General features: G+C 42.7%; 1 protein-coding gene across 1 annotated transcript in view; it reads right to left on the bottom strand.

Moving 5' to 3' along the window:
* LOC311226580 (semaphorin-6D-like) overlaps positions 1–15,741 on the bottom strand; it is a 350,344-nt gene extending 334,603 nt beyond the window's left edge. Inside the window, exon 1 of the mRNA XM_084312000.1 lies at positions 15,626–15,741. The gene's annotated coding sequence lies outside the window, so the exon portion shown is untranslated. The remainder of the gene's footprint in view (positions 1–15,625) is intronic.
* Between the last annotated feature and the right edge of the window lie 5,446 nt (positions 15,742–21,187).

The following is a 21,187-nucleotide window of genomic DNA, read 5'->3' as shown; positions in this document are numbered from 1 at the left end:
GCTAGTTAGGATTAGTTGAGCTGCTAGTTAGGATTAGTTGAGCTGCTAGTTAGGGTTAGTTGAGCTGCTAGTTAGGGTTAGTTGAGCTGCTAGTTATGGTTAGTTGAGCTGCTAGTTAGGGTTAGTTGAGCTGCTAGTTAGGGTTAGTTGAGCTGCTAGTTAGGGTTATTTGAGCTGCTAGTTAGGGTTAGTTGAGCTGCTAGTTAGGGGGCCCACGAAGGGCAAGCAAAACAACAAGAAAACACAATGACACAAGTCTTTGTGGATGACTGGACGGTTCCTCTGCAGGGTTTGTCCTGTGGAATAATGACCCCCCTCCCTCAAACAATCTCCCAGTCATGTTCCAACACCCCCCCCCCCCCCCATTCTTGTTATTCCCCCCACACCTCTCCAATCTGTCTACCCTCCCCCATTTATCCACCTCTTGTCTCTCACCTGATAACCCCCCCCTTCTAACTCCCCCCTGGCCCCCTTCCAACCCAATGCCAAGCCTGATCTACCAATAACCCCCTTCTCCCTACCAGTGCATGTGAGCGGATCGGAGCGTGAGCGGCGCGGGGCGCGGAGCGGCCGGTTTTGACGTGAGCGAGGAGTGGGTTTTAAAATGAGTCGGCGCGACGTCCGGAGCGAGAGTTCTTCTCCGCTCCAATCCACTCCAGGCCGCTCACAGTGGTTTAACACTGTTGATGTAATATATACATGCAGTACAATGCCAAAGCAACAGATGGCGATGTACAAACATGAAGGCCATTTTCAACCAATGAGAAGGGTGAACCTGTGATATCCTGTTTAGGCTTGGTCACTGTAGAGACGCCCACACTCACTCCAGTTAGAAAACGTATCGACGCCATTGTTGTTGACGTTAGCTTACATGCTAACGTTAATGGCAGCGACCATAGCATTGTGGCTCGGCTAGCCTATCATCGCTTAATAGAGCGAGTGAATGGATAAACAACGTTATTTAACATTGCAGAATGGCTACAATTACAATGCGGCTCAATACAAACAATTGTTAAGGGGCCCAGGGGGTGTAGACTGTTGTAGTTTGAGCTAATTTACACCATGATCAAAAAAAAAAAAAAGAAAACTGCCGAGCGATCTGGCGCGGGGAGCGGGGAGCGCTCGATTCAAGGTGAGCGGGGAGCGAGCGGAGAGCGACTTGGGGGCGGGGTCAACATGAGCGATTAGCGGAGCGGACCAAGCTTTAAAGAGCGAAGAGCGGATTTCTCGGCCGCGCCGATCCGCTCACGTGGCCTGCTCCCTACTATAAAGACATAGGTTTTACTGGATTCTCTAGCTCTTTGGAGGGATACTAGGCCTTGTCACTCCTGGAGTCATCCAGCAATAACTCCCGACCTATTTGTACTTGATACTTTGTTTGAGCTAAATAAACCTGTGTTCTACATCTGACTGAGTACATCCTTACTCATGGTAAATTCCTCCACAGTCCCTCCCATGTAAACAACGATGTTGGAAAAGTGAATAACTGGCAAACATGGAGCAGGCTTCATACTGTACAGTCTGTACACACCATGATGCTCTTTTGGAGAATTGCAGCTGATGGAGACAGATTTATGAAAGAGAAGGAGTTATGTAACATTTTCAGAACACTGAAATGCTTGCACGCCTGGATGTGACATGTCAGCAATAGATGCCTTTCACTGAATGTTTAGAATAGCCACTTCCCCTCCAGGATGGAAGAAACAACAGTTTCTTGCTGTGTGCAAAACAACGTCTTTGTTGATGGGACTGCATTTATATAACTGCTTTTATCTAACACGCTTTACAACTTGTACCTCGCACCCATTCACTCACACACTAACGGCGGAGGAAATCATGCAAAGTGCAGACCTGCTCATCAGGAGCAGTTAGGGGGTTACGTTTCTTGCTCAAGGACCCTTCAACGTGCTACCTGGGAGGAGCCGGCATTTAACCGGGAACCTTCAGATTACCAGATGACCGGTGTACCTGTAAAAGACAAAGTTGCTAATACTGAACTGTGTGTAATACCTCGATGAGGTCGCTGAGGTTATGAGGTCATGAGGTCGCTGTGAAGGGTCTCCTTTTCCTCCCGCAACCACGCCATTACGTCGTGTTTTATAGACAAGAGTGCGACTATAATACAACACTGCCACCTGGCGTTATGGCGGCGTACTGCAGTCAGCGCGCTGTAAGCTGCCACAGACAAAGTAGCAGCGATAGTCTGATGTTAAACCAGGTTTTGGCCTTAAGTCAATGTGGGTTTACGGCCCTTTACAGCCGTGAGGTAATGGGGGTAAAATAAGGAGGGGGGCTCATCTTATCCTAGTTAATCCACAGACGGACGTACACTCCTCCCCCTCCAACTGCTCAAAGACACACACACACACACACACACACACACACACACACACACACACACACACACACACACACACACACACACACACACACACACACACACACACACACACACACACACACACACACACACACACACACACACACACACACACACACACACACACACACACACACACACACACACACACACACACACACACACACACACACACACACACACACACACACACACACACACACACACACACACACACACACACACACACACACACACACACACACACACACACACACACACACACACACACACACACACACACAACCCCCAAAGCAGATTAACAACTTCAAGGTTTTTAAATGTGCTGCAAGTGTTTTTTTGTTTAGACAGTGGCTCGTCAGCAGTCGTCTGGTAATCCGGAGGTTTCCGGTTCGATTCCCACTCCTCCCTAACTGCTCCCAATGAGCAGGCTAGCACCTTGCATAGTTGCCTCTGCCGTCAGTGTGTGAATGTGTGAGTGTATGTAAAAGGTGAGGAACTAATTGTAAAGTGCTTTGGATAAAAGCGCTATATAAACCATTTATCATTTAACTGTGTGTAACTAGGAGGGAAATGATGATGGTGTGTAACTAGCAGAGATATGAGGACTGTGTGTAACTAGCAGAGATATGAGGACTGTGTGTAACTAGCAGAGATATGAGGACTGTGTGTAACTAGCAGAGATATGAGGACTGTGTGTAACTAGCAGAGATATGAGGACTGTGTAACTAGCAGAGATATCAGGACTGTGTGTAACTAGCAGAGATATGAGGACTGTGTGTAACTAGCAGAGATATGAGGACTGTGTGTAACTAGCAGAGATATGAGGACTGTGTAACTAGCAGAGATATCAGGACTGTGTGTAACTAGCAGAGATATGAGGACTGTGTGTAACTAGGAGGGATAATGAGGACTGTGTGTAACTAGGAGGGATAATGAGGACTGTGTGTAACTAGCAGAGATATGAGGACTGTGTAACTAGCAGAGATATGAGGACTGTGTGTAACTAGGAGGGATATGAGGACTGTGTGTAACTAGCAGAGATATGAGGACTGTGTAACTAGCAGAGATATGAGGACTGTGTGTAACTAGCAGAGATATGAGGACTGTGTGTAACTAGGAGGGATAATGAGGACTGTGTGTATGTGTATTTGCAGAAAGACACATTTCTTATTATGTAATACATCATCAATAAAGTAAATATTATTCTAAAGTCAATAAGTTCTGGTGATAATAAGTTATCTTTATTTGTTATGTTGTACATGTTCCCCTTTGTCCAGCCACCATTAGCCACAGTCACATAAACTGTGAACTGTTGAATATAGTAATAACTATAAACTGTTCAGCCACATCTGACCACAGTAATAAAGGTTATTGTCAATAAACTGATCCAGGCTCAGCTCGCCCTTTAGCTGCGTAGCAGGGGATCAGTCTCCCCGCTCTTAATCCTTGACAACAGCCGTTAATGGAGAGACACTGACATCATTTTAAACCAACACATTAGCGATGGATCATAATGTTATACAGGGAGATGGACCAGGGACGAGAGAAGGAAGGGTTTTTGGGTCGTGGCCGAGCAGAGCTGTCGGTCTGCTATCTCCACAGCACTACTGGGAAACATCTAAATCCTGGATATTGCAAGTGTTTTGATCATAATAACGCACAGTATGAGTTTGTTTATATTGGTTAAAGGTGCTATAGATATCCCTGTCTCTTCTCTTCTCCCTATATATATTTTATGTAGAGTAATTTAGGAAGGTGTGAAATAAAAGTATTGCTTTTCCCAACAAAAAAGTATTGATTGTGTGACCTTGCCTTGAATATGTACATTTGTGATCCCCCCCCCCCCCCCCTTTCCTTTTGTAAGTCCACACAGGTGTGTTTGATTTGTCTGTAAACAAGACCGAAAAATAAACTTCATTCATTCATTAATGAATTGATCATTAAAAATGTTTTTACGGTCGAAAATGTATGTTGTTGTTTACATGAATGCGTGCATGTATCCCTCCCTACTGCCCATTTCCCCACCTGGTTGGATACATTACATGCTGGTGCTCTAGTGCGACATCTAGTGGCCGAATGTTATCTATATCACCTTTAAAAACTTTTTTATTTTTTTACCAAATCAAGTTTTAATTCAGGTTCAGACCTTCTAGGAATGCTAGAATATGAAACTCATTTGGGTGTAAGAGCTCACACAAACATCCTCATAAAGTAAGAGCCCCTTTCATCATCTACAGAGCAGCTCCAAATCTTACATCCCAGTTAACGTTCCAAATTGGAGGGTTCTGGAGGGTTCTCTCTTTGGTTTCTAGCTTTAGGAGAAAGTGGGGCGTATTCAGAAACACTGACTGAACTGTCCAGGTGCACAGGAAGAACATGTGTATACATTCTTTAAAATGTGTGGTATTCCCCTTTAATCTAAAACAGAGATTAATAAAGTTGATCCCCAACCCCAATTTGTGTCTGAATTCAACTGTGAAAATTGTAAATATTGTGCTTCATGTTCACCCCCTCTCTCTTCTGGGGTGCTAGAAATATCATCCCACTGACTGGCAACACAGCCAATAGAAAAATTCACAAGGCAACATAAATGCATCTACCAACTAAATTTAGCCAATGAGCGTCTTCAAATATGATGCCTGAAGGGCGCTTTTTCTAGCGCCCCAAGCAGTCTTTGGTGTGTTAGCCAGGGGTGCGCGGACTGATGACGTCCAATCTAATCCAATCCACTTTATTTATAAAGCACATTTAAAAACAACAAAGTTGACCAAAGTGCTGTACAAGTCCACAACATAAGATAAAACATAAAAACATAAACATTTAATAAAAGCACACAAAACAAGTACAATATGTCACATAAAAAGGCAGGTCTTTCGGTTTAAAACACCGAAAGCCAGAGCAAATACGTGTTTTGAGGCGTGATTTGAACACATGCAGAGTGGGGGCCTGGCCTGCCTAACATGCAGTGGCAGCTCATTCCAGAGCTTCGGGGCTGCCACAGCGAAAGCACAGTCCCCCCTAAGCTTTAGCAGGGGGGACGCAGGGACTCAACAACATGAGACAGGATTACAGCAGCTGCCCGTCCCGAATCATGTCAACCTGGAAATAACACGCTAATAGTTGTTGTCGTCATCGGAAATTGATAATAATCACAAGATACATTCGCGGAACAAAACCTTGTAACTCCATTCTTTTTTAATCAACTCAGTAGATCATCCTCCATGTGTGTGGCTGGTTTTACAAAGTCTACACAATGGGAAAGCATTAAACCAATCATCTGTCTAAACCTCGTAGCTCTATTCGCCCTCAAATCTGTGTTCGTTTTTTTCATCTGCTGAAAAGTTGGGTTTTTGGAGTTACAAGGTTTTGTTCCGCCAGCAGCGATATATTTGTATATATATTTGTTTTGTAAGGATTTTAAATTAGTACGGAATTACATACATTTTGAGTAGGGATGTCCCGATCGCCTTTTTTTGCCCCCGATCCGATCCCGATCATGTGATTTTAAATATCTACCGATTCCGATCGTTCCCGATCCGATCTTTCACATTAGTAATCAATTTTGACGCATTTGTGTCAGAAACTGGCGGAGCAAGAAGCCCCTCTGTTGCCTATAGTCCGGGGCGCGAGCGCGGCGGCTCTTGTTATTACATTCATATGTGCTTCATATGAGAAATATTAAAAGTTTCAATATATGTTTGCACATTAGTATACATTCAGTGTTCAACTTACGTAATGATTAGCTCCATTCTGGTCTGAAACGCCGACGATAATCCTCAGTCACACAGCAAATAATTGCCGTTATCTGAAAAGTTAGTCTGAAAACTCCGCCTCCTGCTGCTTCATGAGTTTTTCCTCCACGCGAAATGTCCTCCTTGCAAACATTGCAATTGCTGTTGGACTGGCTTGACTTTCTATTTTAAAATGCTTAGTTACAAACCTCTAGCAGCTGCTCAAGTCAGTGGATAACGTTTCGGGGAGCAACGTGTTGTTGTGATGTGAGCGTCTAAAATTAAAGGGAAAGTGTTTGTTGCAACGGTGTAAATTAAAGGGGATGTGTTTGTTGTGGACAATTATTCTGCTCTGTGTGACAGTAAATACATTAATGATATATTATATGTAATTTAAAACCAAAACGAAGGCCTCCGTATGAGTTTAAGACGTGAACATGGTCATGTTTGTTGAAAAAAAAAAAATAAAAAAAAATCTTTTTTTGACTGCCGATTTTTATTAAAAAAGATTCCCGATCCTCTGAAAAGCACGTGATCGGCGCCGATCCCGATCACGTGATCGGATCGGGACATCCCTAATTTTGAGTAGTGGAAAAGGAGTAGGATTAAATAAGTGTATACTTCTTCCTACTCCTTTTCGAACATGTAAATTGAGTTATGTCCTTTTTTAGTTTTGTTTTTGTTTTCTTGTTTTTTTTCCCATTTTCATTGCTAGAGATTAATGATTTGTTTTTGTTTTATTTACATGTTCGAAATAAAGATTTCAAATCAAATGAAAATGTGTTTTTATGTTCTTCACAAGAAGGCCAAGGCCAATAAGTCTCAGGTTTAAATAATTAAAAAAAAATTGTAAACATTGAAAGCGGATCCCACAGACCTGAACGCCCCACACAAGGGTTAAATGTGTTCTTGTTGTTCAATTGTTATTGACTTCCTTTATGGACCACATGACTGTGGCGCTCTAGGTGTCACCGTCCTGATCAGATCCATCTCAGGCTAAGAGCCACAACACGGCTCAACGGCCCTGACATTACAGCAATTAACCAATGACCAGGCAAAATGTTCACATAAAAACAGATCAACCCAATGGCAACCAACACACATGTCTTTTATTCTGCCTGCGTGATTAACCCAATTAAAGTGTCTTATAGCGATCAACCTCGTTAAAACGTGTGATAATGATTAACCTCATTGCCTTGTTATTATTAATCCAATTACCACATTCCTCATTATACCGAGTGGAACGGCACTGTACTCAAACGCTGGTGCTCCATATTATTCCCCCGTTGTGATCAGCTTTTCAAAGACACAAACATGTCAATGACATACGATACAGAAACACTCTGTCCACTGATGCATTATGCATGTTTGTGTTACAGTCTTGGCAAAATAATAATTTTAGAAGATCTCAAAACAGCACATTGCTTTTATTTGAGATAAAGTTAACATCGTATCTACATGAATTGTTATGTTTGTAGGTAGGTGTGTGTGTATATGAGAGAGATAGAGAGATAGAGAGAGATAGAGAGAGAGATAGAGATAGAGATAGAGATAGAGAGAGAGATAGAGAGAGAGAGAGAGAGAGAGAGAGAGAGAGAGAGAGAGAGAGAGAGAGAGAGAGAGAGAGAGAGAGAGAGAGAGAGAGAGAGAGAGAGAGAGATTGAATGACACACTTAATCACTTATGCTCAACAAGAACAAACTCTCTGCAGCTCAAAGACACATTTGACAGGAGCTCTCAGCCACCGCTAGCCGCTCTGTTCGGCTCATCAAGTGGAAATAAATAATAAACATCTCCTTGTCCAGCCGAATGCCGACTGAAAGAAGACGCGACACATACACGCATGAAAGGAGATGCCGTGTAGGATTTCCTTTAAAAACATGTCATTGTCAAATAAATTACAGTCTTAGAAAGGGAGAGTGTCGACTACAGGAGCGGATCGATTAAAGAACAGGATAATTAGTTATGCCGTCATGTGGAATGGCAGAGAGGAGTTGAGGTCTGACTTTTTCAAATGATGCATTTGAGATAACAGAGGAGAGAGAGGGGGAGAGGAGAAAGAGGGATGAGGAGAGAGAGAAGATATAGAGAGAAGACATCAAGTCAAGTCAAGTCAAGAGTTTTAATTGTCACGGCATACAAGTATACAATGAAATGCGGGTGGTCTTGCCCGCAACAATGTGCAATACAGTGGTACAACATATAATAGAATCCAATAAAAAACAACATTGTGCAATAAACAGGTAACAGGTAACATGGTGTGACATCTCGGTATCTGTACATAGTTATTTACAGAGCATATAGGACATGCTAGGTAGCTTTGGTAGTGCAATACACTGTTCCTGTTATTCTAATTTAAAGTGGCCTTTCCTTTTGGCCATAAGTGTGCGTGTGTGCGGCATGAGTGTGTGCCCGCTCATGTTAAAGTGTTAAGTGGCTGCTAGTGTGTGAGCGTGCACAGCGTGCGTGTCGTGTGTGTGTTCATGTGTGCTTGTGTGTGGATAGTTCAGTGCTCTGTGGCACTCAATGTTCATTCAATAACATGAGAGAGAGGATGAGAGAGATATAGAGAAAGAGAGAGAGATGAGATATAAAGGGAACAGAGGAGACAGGGGGAGAGGAAAAAGAGGGATGGGGAGAGAGAGAGAAGATATAGAGAGGACATAAGAGAGAGAGAGAGCAGAGGAGAGACAGGGGGAGAGGAGAAATAGAGGGATGAGGAGAGAGAGAGGAGTTTGAGAGGGAACAGAGGAGTGCAAGGGAGGAGAGAGAGAGAGAGAGAGAGAGAGAGAGAGAGAGAGAGAGAGAGAGAGAGAGAGAGAGAGAGAGAGAGAGAGAGAGAGAGAGAGAGAGAGAGAGAGAGAGAGAGAGAGAGAGAGAGAGAGAGAGAGAGAGAGACACTGAAATGCCATCCTAGCCCACTTGAGAATATCATTTAACTTCTCTAGTAACCTTTTTGTACACAGCACTGTCCTGGTCACCCAGGCCATGTCATCCATGTAAGCCCTAATCGGTTTCTCCCCACCTACCACCCACTTCGCCATTGTGAATGCTAATGATGAAATAGTACACCCTGCCATAATGCCTAATCTCTAGTCTCTGCCATGCTGTTGTAAAATATGTACTGTAGTACTAAAACAAATTATAATATCTTGGCAGTTTGTTTCCAAATAAGGCAATGCAGTATCAAACATTTGCCAGGTCTAAAAATACCACATGTAAATCTCTTTTCTCCATCTTGGCTGCCTGGATCTCTGGTGCCATATCATGCGATTGTGTTCCATGCACCTTGGATCTGCTTTCTGCACTGTGGAATATATTAAACTATTAATTTCTAAATAGTCTGCTAGCCTCTGTGCCACTATACTAAACACAATAGTACCGTCTACATTCAGGAGGGATATGGTCCAAAACTGCCTTAACAGTGAGGGACTCTTTCCCCTTGGGAATTAGGATTCCCCCTGCTCTACACCAAGCTCTTGGTATAACCCGTTTATCCCATACTACTAGGGATGGGTACCTTTCACATTTGAACAGATACCGGTACCTGTGAATCGATACCGGTACCCAACGGTACTTTTTTTCCTGTACTTTAGTCTCTAAAGATTTTATCTACCTACCTCAGTTGTAAAAAAAAAATTCAAAACTTTATATTTAATAAATAAATAATGTATTATTATTATTTACATCTTACTGATGTAAAGCACTTTGAACTGCAATCCCCTGTATGAAAGGTGCTATACAAAGTTATTATTGATTTAGAACATATATATATATATAGTCACACACATATCTTTAAATAAATGTTGTTTATTTAAAAAAATATGTTTAACAAATTAACTAAAAAAGGTACACATCTATATATTTAAATACAAAATAAATAAAGGTATTGTATTTTACAAAATAACAAGTATAAAACAAGGGTAAACAAACTACTCTAGGAGCAATTAACTATTCTGCTGATCAAAAAATAGTCAAATACACATCTATATATTTAAATAACAAATAAATGAAAGTATTTTACAACTGATTAAACAAAGACAATCTAGCAGCAATGAACTACTCTGCTGCTGATTGAGTATTCTAGCAGTTATTTTCGCTCCACCCCCGCTTTGGAGAAGACCCGCTCTGCGGTGTGTTTCGTCTTACATAACAGCCTGTGGCTTGTTTACCGACGTCACATCCGCTACTCTTCTGTCTACTCTTAGCCTACAGAGCTAACATTAACGATACTCGGTAGTACCGACGTGTTTCGGTAGATACCTTTAAAAGTACCGAATTCGGTACCCATCCCTACATACTACTCTCAATAACTTACACAATAATCTGAGTACATCAGGTTCTCTTATGAACCCTAGAGGACTCCATTCTGCCCTGGGGCTACAGCTTCAGGAGGAAAACCCATGTCTCAATTACAGCGGTTCTCAAACTACGGGCTGCGACCCAAAGTGGGGTCATGGATAGGCGCATTGGCAAGTAAAACAAATGAAGAAATAAAATAAAAAGCTATATATATATATTTTTAATTAATGTTCTGGCAACATATTTTGGCTAAATATGCCTTTTTTTTTCTTTTTTTTTTATAAATGTGTATTGATAACATAGTGTGCTTTTATTTTGATATTCCTTAATTCCACATTGAAATTCTCAAAACGGTTTGAGGACCCCTGCTCTATTATATCATGTATATGAGGTATGTCCTTTTTAAATATTCCTCTACCTCTTGCTTTGAGTTGCCCTCCCTTTCCTTGGCTGAACATTCATTTAAAATGCATCGTTCTTCTCTTCCTCCTAAGTTGTTCTGCCCTCCTGAGTACTGCTAACAGACTTCTTAGTTCTTCTAGCAAAACATGAATTTCTTTCTCATGCACTCCTGCCTTTCTTAGCCATCTCCTCTCCTTCACCCATTTCTCTATTTCTTTCTGCCATCTGGACCTAACTGGCTGCAGAGAGAGAGAGAGAGAGAGAGAGAGAGAGAGAGAGAGAGAGAGAGAGAGAGAGAGAGAGAGAGAGAGAGAGAGAGAGAGAGAGAGAGACGGAGAGACAGACGGTGTAAAAGTCATGTGTTCACACCTCTGTCTGTGTTTATTGTACATGCAATTATATGTGTGCATACATAGGCTTAGTGTGTGTGCGTGTGCGTGTTTACTAGCTCCAACAGATCTTGCCCTAAGGCAATTACAGAAAGAAAGAAAGAAAGAAAGAAAGAAAGAAAGAAAGAAAGAAAGAAAGAAAGAAAGAAAGAAAGAAAGAAAGAAAGAAAGAAAGAAAGAAAGAAAGAAAGAAAGAAAGAAAAAGAAAGAAAGTGATAGTGCACAGCCAACAACAACACCCCACATCAGATCAGACACAGCACCGATTCCAACAGGTAAAAGTAACACTTAACGCCATCTCAACATACCCTCTGCTAAACCATTTGTATTCCAGGTCCCACATGTGTGTCATGGCCCATGGGTAAGTTAAAACAGGCCGTCCTGAGGAGGTTCTTACTGTAAGACGGTATTATCCTGCCAAAATGCTCACACGTTCCAAAGCAGGGTGAATAAAACACTGTGGGCTTGTCTCTTGCTCTGAGCAACACTAAGACTAGGGTCAATGACAGGTCAAGTGGGTGTTAAGACTGTCCTCTCTTAGCCGATTGGTCAAGTTTGGGTCGTGGTTGATATGATTTTCTTTTATTGATTAGCAATTTTTTTTTATAGGTGCTGTTCTTGGTGGGGGATGGTAGAAAACGTTTATACATAATAGGTTAATAATAACCAATAAACGCTTGTGTGTACCAGTTGTGCATACAGTGTTCACTAGACAGTCATTGACCCTCGTCTAATGCCTTGCTCAGAGCACCAAGGACCCACTGAGCTACACAGCGCCACAACAATAATACACCATGACCTAAGAAAACCTGATTGGATTAACCAAATGTTTTTGCCGGACCTGGATGGCTGATACGCAATAGCAAATGTCCCCGACTGACTGACTGACTGACTGAATGACTCACTCCCTATTTTTTTTTAAACACACATGCGTGAATATCATGGCTGGGTCTGGCTTAACTAGGCTTGCCTCGTCTTGTAGAATATTCAAATATTGATATGCCTTCAAATGCACAACCCTAGCCCTGGTTTTGAGTCGTGCAGCTGACTTCAATAAATAGGCCGCTATGTCAGTGGAGCTCATTGATCAGTCTGTCAAAACACTAATTATAAAGCAAATAACCAGACAAAGGCCTTTAAAAAAAAAAAAAAAAATTATCTTTTCCCCCCTCCTTTTTCTTCCGATTTTCTCCCATCCCAATGTTGGTCGTTATGCCAATTCCCAATCCCCTTCCTGGTCGCTGCGCACTTACCCCCCACAGTCGGTCTGGGAGAGTGGAGGCTATCACGTGCTTCCTCCGACACACGTCTAGCCAATCAACCGCTTCTTTTCACCTGGCAGCGCGGACTCTCACTGAGAGCGTGTAACATGTGGAAGGATCACACTACCCCCCTTAGATCCTATCCGTGCTGAGCAGGCGCCCCGACCGAACTGTAGGAGTCGCTGTTTACAACGACCCGGACCTACCCCGCCAGCTTTCCCACCCTCTAATACTGCCAATTGTATTAGTGTGAACGGCCAGCCAAGCTGGTGACAACGCCGGAGCTGTGAGCTGGATTCGAACCGGCGAATCCAGCGTCTCCGGCATTTGGTGACGAACGCAATCTCCGCTACGCCACCTGACCGCCCTCAGAAAAAGGCCTTTTAAATGTCTACATTATAGGAAAACACTGAACAAGACTCTTTACTAGGGGTGTAACGGTAGACGTACCTCGGTTTTGAAGTCAAGGTTCGGTACGGGTTTTCGGTACAGTGGGGGAAAGTTTGGCTTTCCATGTTCCACTCAGGGGTGATGTAGTGTGCAGTAACTAATTGTACTTGTAGGACTATTCTATATTGAAATTAATAATCGACTTAATAATTATATTAGATTGTCAAAAAAAAAGCCCCCGGAGGGCGGTCGTTAGTGGTTAACATACCGAACATATTCGTTCGGTACACAGCCGTTCGGTACGGTACGGTACGGTACACACTGAAACTGAGCAGATTCTCACCGGGAGAGTGTAACGTGTGGAAGGTCACACTACTTCCCTCCAGATCCTACCCTCACTGTGCAGGCGCCCCGACCGAACTGTAGGGGTCGCTGTCCACAACGCCCAGGACCCACCCATCAGCTTTCCCACCGCTAACACTGCCAATTGTGTTAGTATGAACGACCAGCCAAGCTGATAGCAACGCCGAGAGCTGGATTCGAACCCAGCGTCTCCAGCGTTGATGGCGAGCGCCTTGCCCACTACACCACCTAGCCGCCCTGGCCGGGAATGTGTTAACCTTCAGCATCTTCTGCGGCTACTGAGGCGCAGAAAAAGACTAAGGAATGACTGAAGCAACGGCCAGTAAACAGGGATTAACGTTTCCAAGTATGGAATGCATCTACGGAGATAGAATATTGAATGAGGCAAACAACATGGTGACCAGAGGCCCTTTCCCTCCTCATTTAAACAGTTGCCATCTGGGTGCCGATACCGCCCCTCTAATTTACTGAAAATAGATCCAAGTTTTAAAATATGTTTTACCAGCTATTAAGTTCTTAAACGGGTAATGCACTAGCGCTCCATCCCCCTTGACCTTTGACCTCATCCTGGTTACACAGGATATCCAGCTGGTTTTGGCAGAAGTTGCCTCAAGTCTAATTATTGTTGTTATTGTTTTGTTTTTTGGTCTTTACACCTAATGCTGGGTTGTCAAACTCATTTTAGTTAAGGGGCCACATACTGCCCACTTTTATCCCAAGTCAAACCGGCCCGCGGACCGCATGTTTGACACCCCTGTGTTGCACGGTGTGAGGAATGTGTACGAGTTTGTCAATTGGTGGTTCTTGTGATGAAATGCCTTGTGATTGTGCTGCAAACCAGTTTCCCCACATGGACAAATAAATAATAATAATATAATCTATCTATCTAGTAGTGTCATCACACATGCAACTCAGATTCCAGGGAAGTACAGAGAGGCTCTCCCTCTCCACAGGAAGAATGTGAGAACGGTGTTCTGGTGAGTGTTCTGCACAAATGACAATCTGTATAGTCAAAGACATGCCTCCAAAAGGAGTTAACAAAGAAAGAAAAAGAAAATGTTTGAGTAGAGCAGATCTTTCACAATCATCCTTGGAACATGGAAGGAATACGAGAGCACACTAGCATTTTAACTTCTTTTGACTTGTATGTAGAAATATACCAATGTCTCCATCAACAGACCTTCTTCGGGGCATCTTCCGAGAAGATCTTTAGACCCTCTTAAGGGTATTTTCTAGGGGTGGGACGATACATCAATCCAGATAGATATATCGATCTATTATCAATGATCCAATAGGATCGATGCAACGTAAAAAGATCGGTTCATATTGCGATACTCTTATTTTGAAAATCTTGTGCTGAGTCGTATCCGGCCAACAGCACAGCAGTAGCGTCTGTAATGCCGTGTAGACAATACATTACAACAGAGCAACGCTACATAATGTGCCCATTTTGTGACCCGAAATAAGTCCCTGCTGTTTTATTCCACAACAGGGCAAATGCATCTAACATGCTTTGCATCCTCGCCATTCCGTTATGCCCACGTCACGTTAAAGACCGAAATTAATGTTACGTTAGGGTAAGCTAACAAGCTAACCCTGATCAGAGCCATAGAGAGAACAGCAGAGGTCCATTAGTGGGGACTGGGGAAGGGGAGCATTCTCCCTTTCTGTGTGTGTGTGTGTGCGTTTGGAAAGACGATGAAGTCAGAGGAGTATATTATATTGATAGTAAATTTACTGAGGATGGACAGATAATGTTGATATTTAAACGTAAAAAATACGATACATAATAAATGTATTCATGATCATCATGCAACATAAAACAATTGTAGGAACGGTTTGGGAGAGGAAGGGGTTTTAGGTTGCGTGTTGTGAGTTCCAAAAAAATTTACTTAAAGTTTAAAGCTCAATATATCAAAACGTGGCACTTTACAGTGAACAGGAGGTCTATTTGTATTCAAATTTAAACAATAGATTGTTTTTCATTTAAATGTCTGGAAGAGCTCAAAAAAAATGTCAAATGATATTTCAGTTGTCTTTTTTTAGTTGATCTAAATGTTACTGATTGTGTTAAATGGGCATATAATATCGTCTCATATCGATCGCAGGCACCTGAATCGAATCGTATCATATCGTGGCAGACTTTGTGATATCGTATTGTGATGAAACTGGTGATTCTCACCCCTAAGAAGATCTGCAGACCTTCTTCCAAGGCATCTTCCAAGAAGATCTTCAGACCTTCTTTAGGGTATTGCTATTTGTTGTCTGTTGACCGAAACATTAGCACATTTCCACCTGAAGCTAACAACATAAGAACAGCCGTGTGCTGTGATGATAACGCTTGTACGGCCCACTCAGAGAACCCCCGAGGGAACCAACGACGACGTGAGAGAACATCCTTACCTTAGCCGCAGAATCCTCGGATCGCGAACCGCTTCCCATGGGAACCGTAGAGAGAGAGAGAGGAAAGGTCCCAGCACTCAGGATGTCTGCTATTGTCCTCCAGAGGAAGAGCGTGAAACCCTACTTTCCCCAAGAACTCCTGCGTTCTCAATGCACCTGTCAACGGCAAGAGAAGGGAGAAAGAAAGAGAGAGGGATTTTAGAGAAACAAGGGTCTGGCGAGGAAGAAAGGGTGTGGTCGGTGTGCTTTATTCTTCGGTCTCATTATGATCACACTCGGGATTCCAGGGAAGTTGTCTGTAAATGTCATGCGGTTTAAAAGTACACAGGACTTTGCATGCTTTGGAGTTCAGCACTGGTGGAAATCCACAAGAATTATCCAATTATATGTGTTGATAGGTGTACTCTCCCTGTGCTGGATTAAGTAGACGCTTGAATACTGTGGTTTAGGATTCCTTTGAAGTTTAATACCAGTCTAGAATTACATGAGAAGCAACCCGTTTAATATGTTGTATATATCGTTGTTTTTGCGCGTGTATCCCACTGCATTATATATACAGTATGGGTCTCTCTCTCAGTCTCTCTCTCACTGAACTTCCCACTGCTATCAGCTCTTGACACACACATGAACAGCACAGACCGCTATACCAAGAGTGGAATTCACCGCTTTGTAACGTGTCTATGTGTCTTTTGAGGATGAGAGTGAGTTTAACCCATAGCACCGCTACTCACCCCAGCCCTTCACGATACCATCCGTTACACACACACACACACACACACACACACACACACACACACACACACACACACACACACACACACACACACACACACACACACACACACACACACACACACACACACACACACACACACACACACACACACACACACACACACACACACACACACACACACACACACACACACACACACACTTCTCAATCTGATGACAGGTCTTTGAGGCTGCTTGATATCATGTTGTGATCTAAACTTACTGATGTCGCTCGAAGCTCAGGTGCACACACAACACACAGTCACAGAGACACGCACACAATCAGATACACAGACAGAGTCACACACATAGTCAGAGACAAACACAGTATACACAGACACTATATACAACACAGTCACAATGACACATACACACAGTCACACACACACACACACATATATACAACAAACACACAGTCACAGAGACACATACACAGTTATAGACACACAGACATATATACAACACACACACAGTCACAGAGACACATACACAGTTATAGACACACAGACATATATACAACACACACACAGTCACAAAGACACATACATTCACAGCTGAGGGGAGGTGAATAAACAAGTAGTGAGGTGAAATGTTGTGTAATCTTATAATTTATACAATATTGTTGGTATAATGTATCTGTACATCATACATACAGTACAGTACATACCTCTCTACCATACCATATATATAGCTCTACCTGTGATTATAAAGGAGCAGCGATTCACCGCGCCAGCCTACTCTGCTGCTCTTTTATAAATCACAGGCAGAGCTGTGTTTATCAAGGGTTAAATTAAGAATCAAGAGCTTGGTATGTGTTAGACATTTTAAATCCATGATTAAACTTTTTTTTTATCTGTGAATCATCCATGTATGTATTTAATATCCAACTTTTTTGTAGTTTTTATTTGGTTCTGAAGTTGAAAATAGAACAGGAGAAAAGGATATTGTATTGTTTTTGTCTTTGTCATTTACCGATTTGTCATTTCTCCCCACGTGTGCCCGTGAGAAGGTCACTAATGGAAGGTATTTTTCCTATGCTCATGATACATTTGCAATTTAATTGACATGTTAGCCAGTTAGTCATATTGAGAGAAAATGGTGGTTTTTCAATGTATGTGATGTATAGATTGGGGAGAGATGACAGCTAAAATGGTAGATCGAAATGTGCATGGAAGCAGGAGACGGTGATATTGACGGTGGTGGAACCAGTGGTTTCACAGGCACAGGCCGCGTCAGTGAGGGTTTTGTTATGCATTCCTTGGAAGAACATCTGAGATAAGACGGAGTGTCTCCCAGAGAGGGAGAGCGGTTCACAGTGAATGAAAGTTTATTAGTGTTAAAGGTTATGCAGTTGTCATGACAACACGTCGCATGACAACCAGAAGGCGGGGCCGTCGTTGCGACGACGAACATCTATGAGTCGAACGGTGTTTCCGGGTGGAAGCCAGACTAAAATCTGACTGAGACTAAGAGGGAAGAAACCAGAAGAGACTCTCTCCTCTCTTTGAGAGAGAGGGGGGGGGGGGGGGGAGAATGGCACATCACCAGTAGCTTCGGCTACCACGAGGATGGTCTTAGGCTAACGAACAGGCCTGAACACTATTGGACTGAACAGCAAAAGGACGATAATATGAACACACCGAAAGCTCATTAGAAATATACTCTTCAGGGACAATACAATCTGTTAACATCTGAGCTGAGGTTTCTGTTTAGAGAAATAAAACCACGCTTTTCCTTGTAAGGTATTTCACGTTGTCGAAGTGTCGAATTCTTACGGAGGTGGGGAAGTATTATGGTTTATGGATTGCACTAACGGGGGAGATAAGGATCTTATCTACCAGTATCGGAGACGTCAGGACCATTAAAAGTACACAACGCAGAGGAATTGGATGCAGGGGCCAAACAGACAAAGACGTGATACTGGCCAGTTTGATCAGAATCTTACAATATCCACTATCCGTTCACTAATGCTTCGCAAGTAGCCTAGTCTACACACCAGCACACTTTGTCATCATTTCTGATAGATATGTTGTTTGATAGAATTATTAAAATGTCCAATCTAACGAATTTCGTTTGCTCAGAATAGTCTGCTGCTGAAGAAAAGTACAGGGGCAAACAATTATGTTTCCATGATTTTATTAAAAGTCATAATAGCACAAACTGCTTTCAGGCTAAAAGTTTGTGACCTCCTGTGACCTCCATTGTTCTCTACAACTAACCGCACAACCGTTGCTAAACCACCTATAAGATTGTTGCATTTTTCTGCCGTCAGTTAATTGAACCAGAAAAACAATATGGGCTGCGGTTTGGCTTCTCTGCGGGTGTAGTCTTTCATCATGTGCCAGACTATCTCAATAGGGTTCAGATCTGGAGATTCGGCAGGTGTTTTTGACCCAATGTATCCCCTTATGCCTCAATGCATGCCCTTGCAGCAGTGTGTTTAGGATCATTGTCTTGGAAAAATCTATCGTGTCTCTCCCGAATCTTACTCTTATGTATGGGCCAGTAGCCGCCTTGATTATCTCTGATTATATATAAAAAAAAATCAAAACTCTGTCCATTATCCAGTTGAAGATGACGAGGGGACCTGCACCCTTCCGGGAAGTCACTCGGCACATGTGGAGTCTCAAAGGAGGCTTTGGCACAGGCTTAAGAACACATTTTTTGGCCTTTTTTGGAGAAACATCATGGTGCTGTCAGGGAATTTACCGGGATCAAAGATGTACTCAGACAAATGTAGACGTGGTTAACACAGAGAGACAAAGGGTGGATAAATGGGAGAAGGTAGACAGATTGGAGAGGTGTGGGGGGGGAATAATAAGAATGGGAGGGGATAATTATTCCACAGTGCAAAGCGTTCCAGTGCCACAGTGGTTTCATCTGATGTTAGATCCTAATATAAAAAAAAAACAATGTGATTCTATGCCTTATCTTGACTTTGTCTATTTTGCTGCCGTCAATTTTATGGTAATTTTATGCTTATTTTATGTCTGCACTTCATGCATTGCTCTTGATCTTCCAATTTTGTGCTCATTTTATGCCCATCTTTGGTGAAGCACTTGTGAAGCGCTGCAATTCTTGTATGAAAGGTATTATACAAATAAAGTTTATTATTATCTGTGAAGAGCCCGTCATGCTACAGCTTGCATGTACAGATCCACTGTTTAGCTTGTGCAAGGCTAGTCTAGCCTCTTTTATTTTCTTTTTTGGACAAAGAGTCTGGCCATATTTCCAGCCAAGTTGTCTGCGCACATTCCGTGCATGGCACCCCACGGCCGGACGGTTACGCAGTGCAAATGTTCATGTTGCTCGTTGAAGGGCCAGCAGGGTAAAAGTGCCTCGTCTTCAAACCTCAGAAAGACTTTGGCTGAGAAAGTTAAAGCACAATATGCTGTTTTCAGCTGGGAGGCAGTCACGGAGACACACACACAGTCGCAGACACACACACACACACACACACACTCGCAGAGACACACATACAGTCGCAGAGGCAGAGACACACACACACAGTCACACACACAGTTGCAGAGAGACACACACAAACCTACAGTCGCAGAGACACACACACACACACACACACACACACACACACACACACACACACACACACACACACACAGTCAGAGAGACACATATACAACACACACAGTCACATACACACAGTTACAGAGACACACACACACACAGTCACAGAAACACACACAGTTATAGACACACACAAACTAGTGTATTAATAACAAACCGGAAACCGACAACACATGAGGTACACAAAAAAGCACTCGCACACATTTTGGCAGACAGACACAGCTTGATTGATAAAGTCTGCACAAACTGGCAGGACTTCAAGCAAACAGGTGTTCACATACACACACACAGACACACACCTCATGCATGCAGGCACACACACGCAGATACACGCACACACACACACACACACAGCTTGATTCTACCATAGCCATGTTTGACAGTGGGCAGACCCTGGCTGTTTGGAGATTAGCCAACAAATACCACACAGACACACACGGGTCAGCCAACTAGTTCCACTGCAGGGTTTTTACAGAATCTCATTTTCCTGTTCTCTTGCTAACACACGGCGGCATTCCAGACCAACGCCAGCCATCTTAGGGCAGAGCGAGACGGCAGCCAGCAGAACCAGACCAGCACGTAGACAAAGATGCTGCAATGAGGCATTTGGCACGTAAGTCACGTTTCTATTAGGCAATTTGAGATATTGAGGCTCTGACGTACATTGGGCTGTGTTTCAAGTCTATTAGAGGCTTTGCACGGAATGTTTGTGTACTTGTCTCTATTTCAACACGGTTGCCTGTAACCATTGGTAACCAATTTAGAAAGAGAATGTCTGTGCGGTGGTAGAGTAGGTAATGCATTTGGAAAAGCATTATATTACTGTTCCACTGTGGTTTGTTTACCTGATCCAGTAACACGACACCAAATTATTACATTTCTGATGATATATTTGATATTTCTCATGTATCGCCACATAGCAACTGTTGCACATAGCAACCACAGTCTCTTCCAACATGGAGGATGAATGGTCATCCTGAACATTCTGTGAAAAGGACTATATTCAGGTTGTAGACACTATAGATTCATGTGATTTATAGGCATGCTAAATGGTGGTATTTTCATTAGAACAAAACATTTATTTCTGTTGTAAAACTGAGCTAAAGTCTAAACTTCTCAATTTCAAATCACACCACACAAACTAAAACCACTCCCTACCTCCCTCTCCCAAACCGTTCCTACAACAATTTGTCTTTAATGTTG

The sequence above is a fragment of the Notolepis coatsorum genome (genome assembly GCF_963971535.1).
Source record: "Notolepis coatsorum genome assembly, chromosome: 4".
NCBI lineage: Eukaryota > Metazoa > Chordata > Actinopteri > Aulopiformes > Paralepididae > Notolepis > Notolepis coatsorum.
The sequence above is the reverse complement of the archived record's forward strand: the minus strand, read 5'-3'. Positions and strand labels throughout refer to the sequence as shown.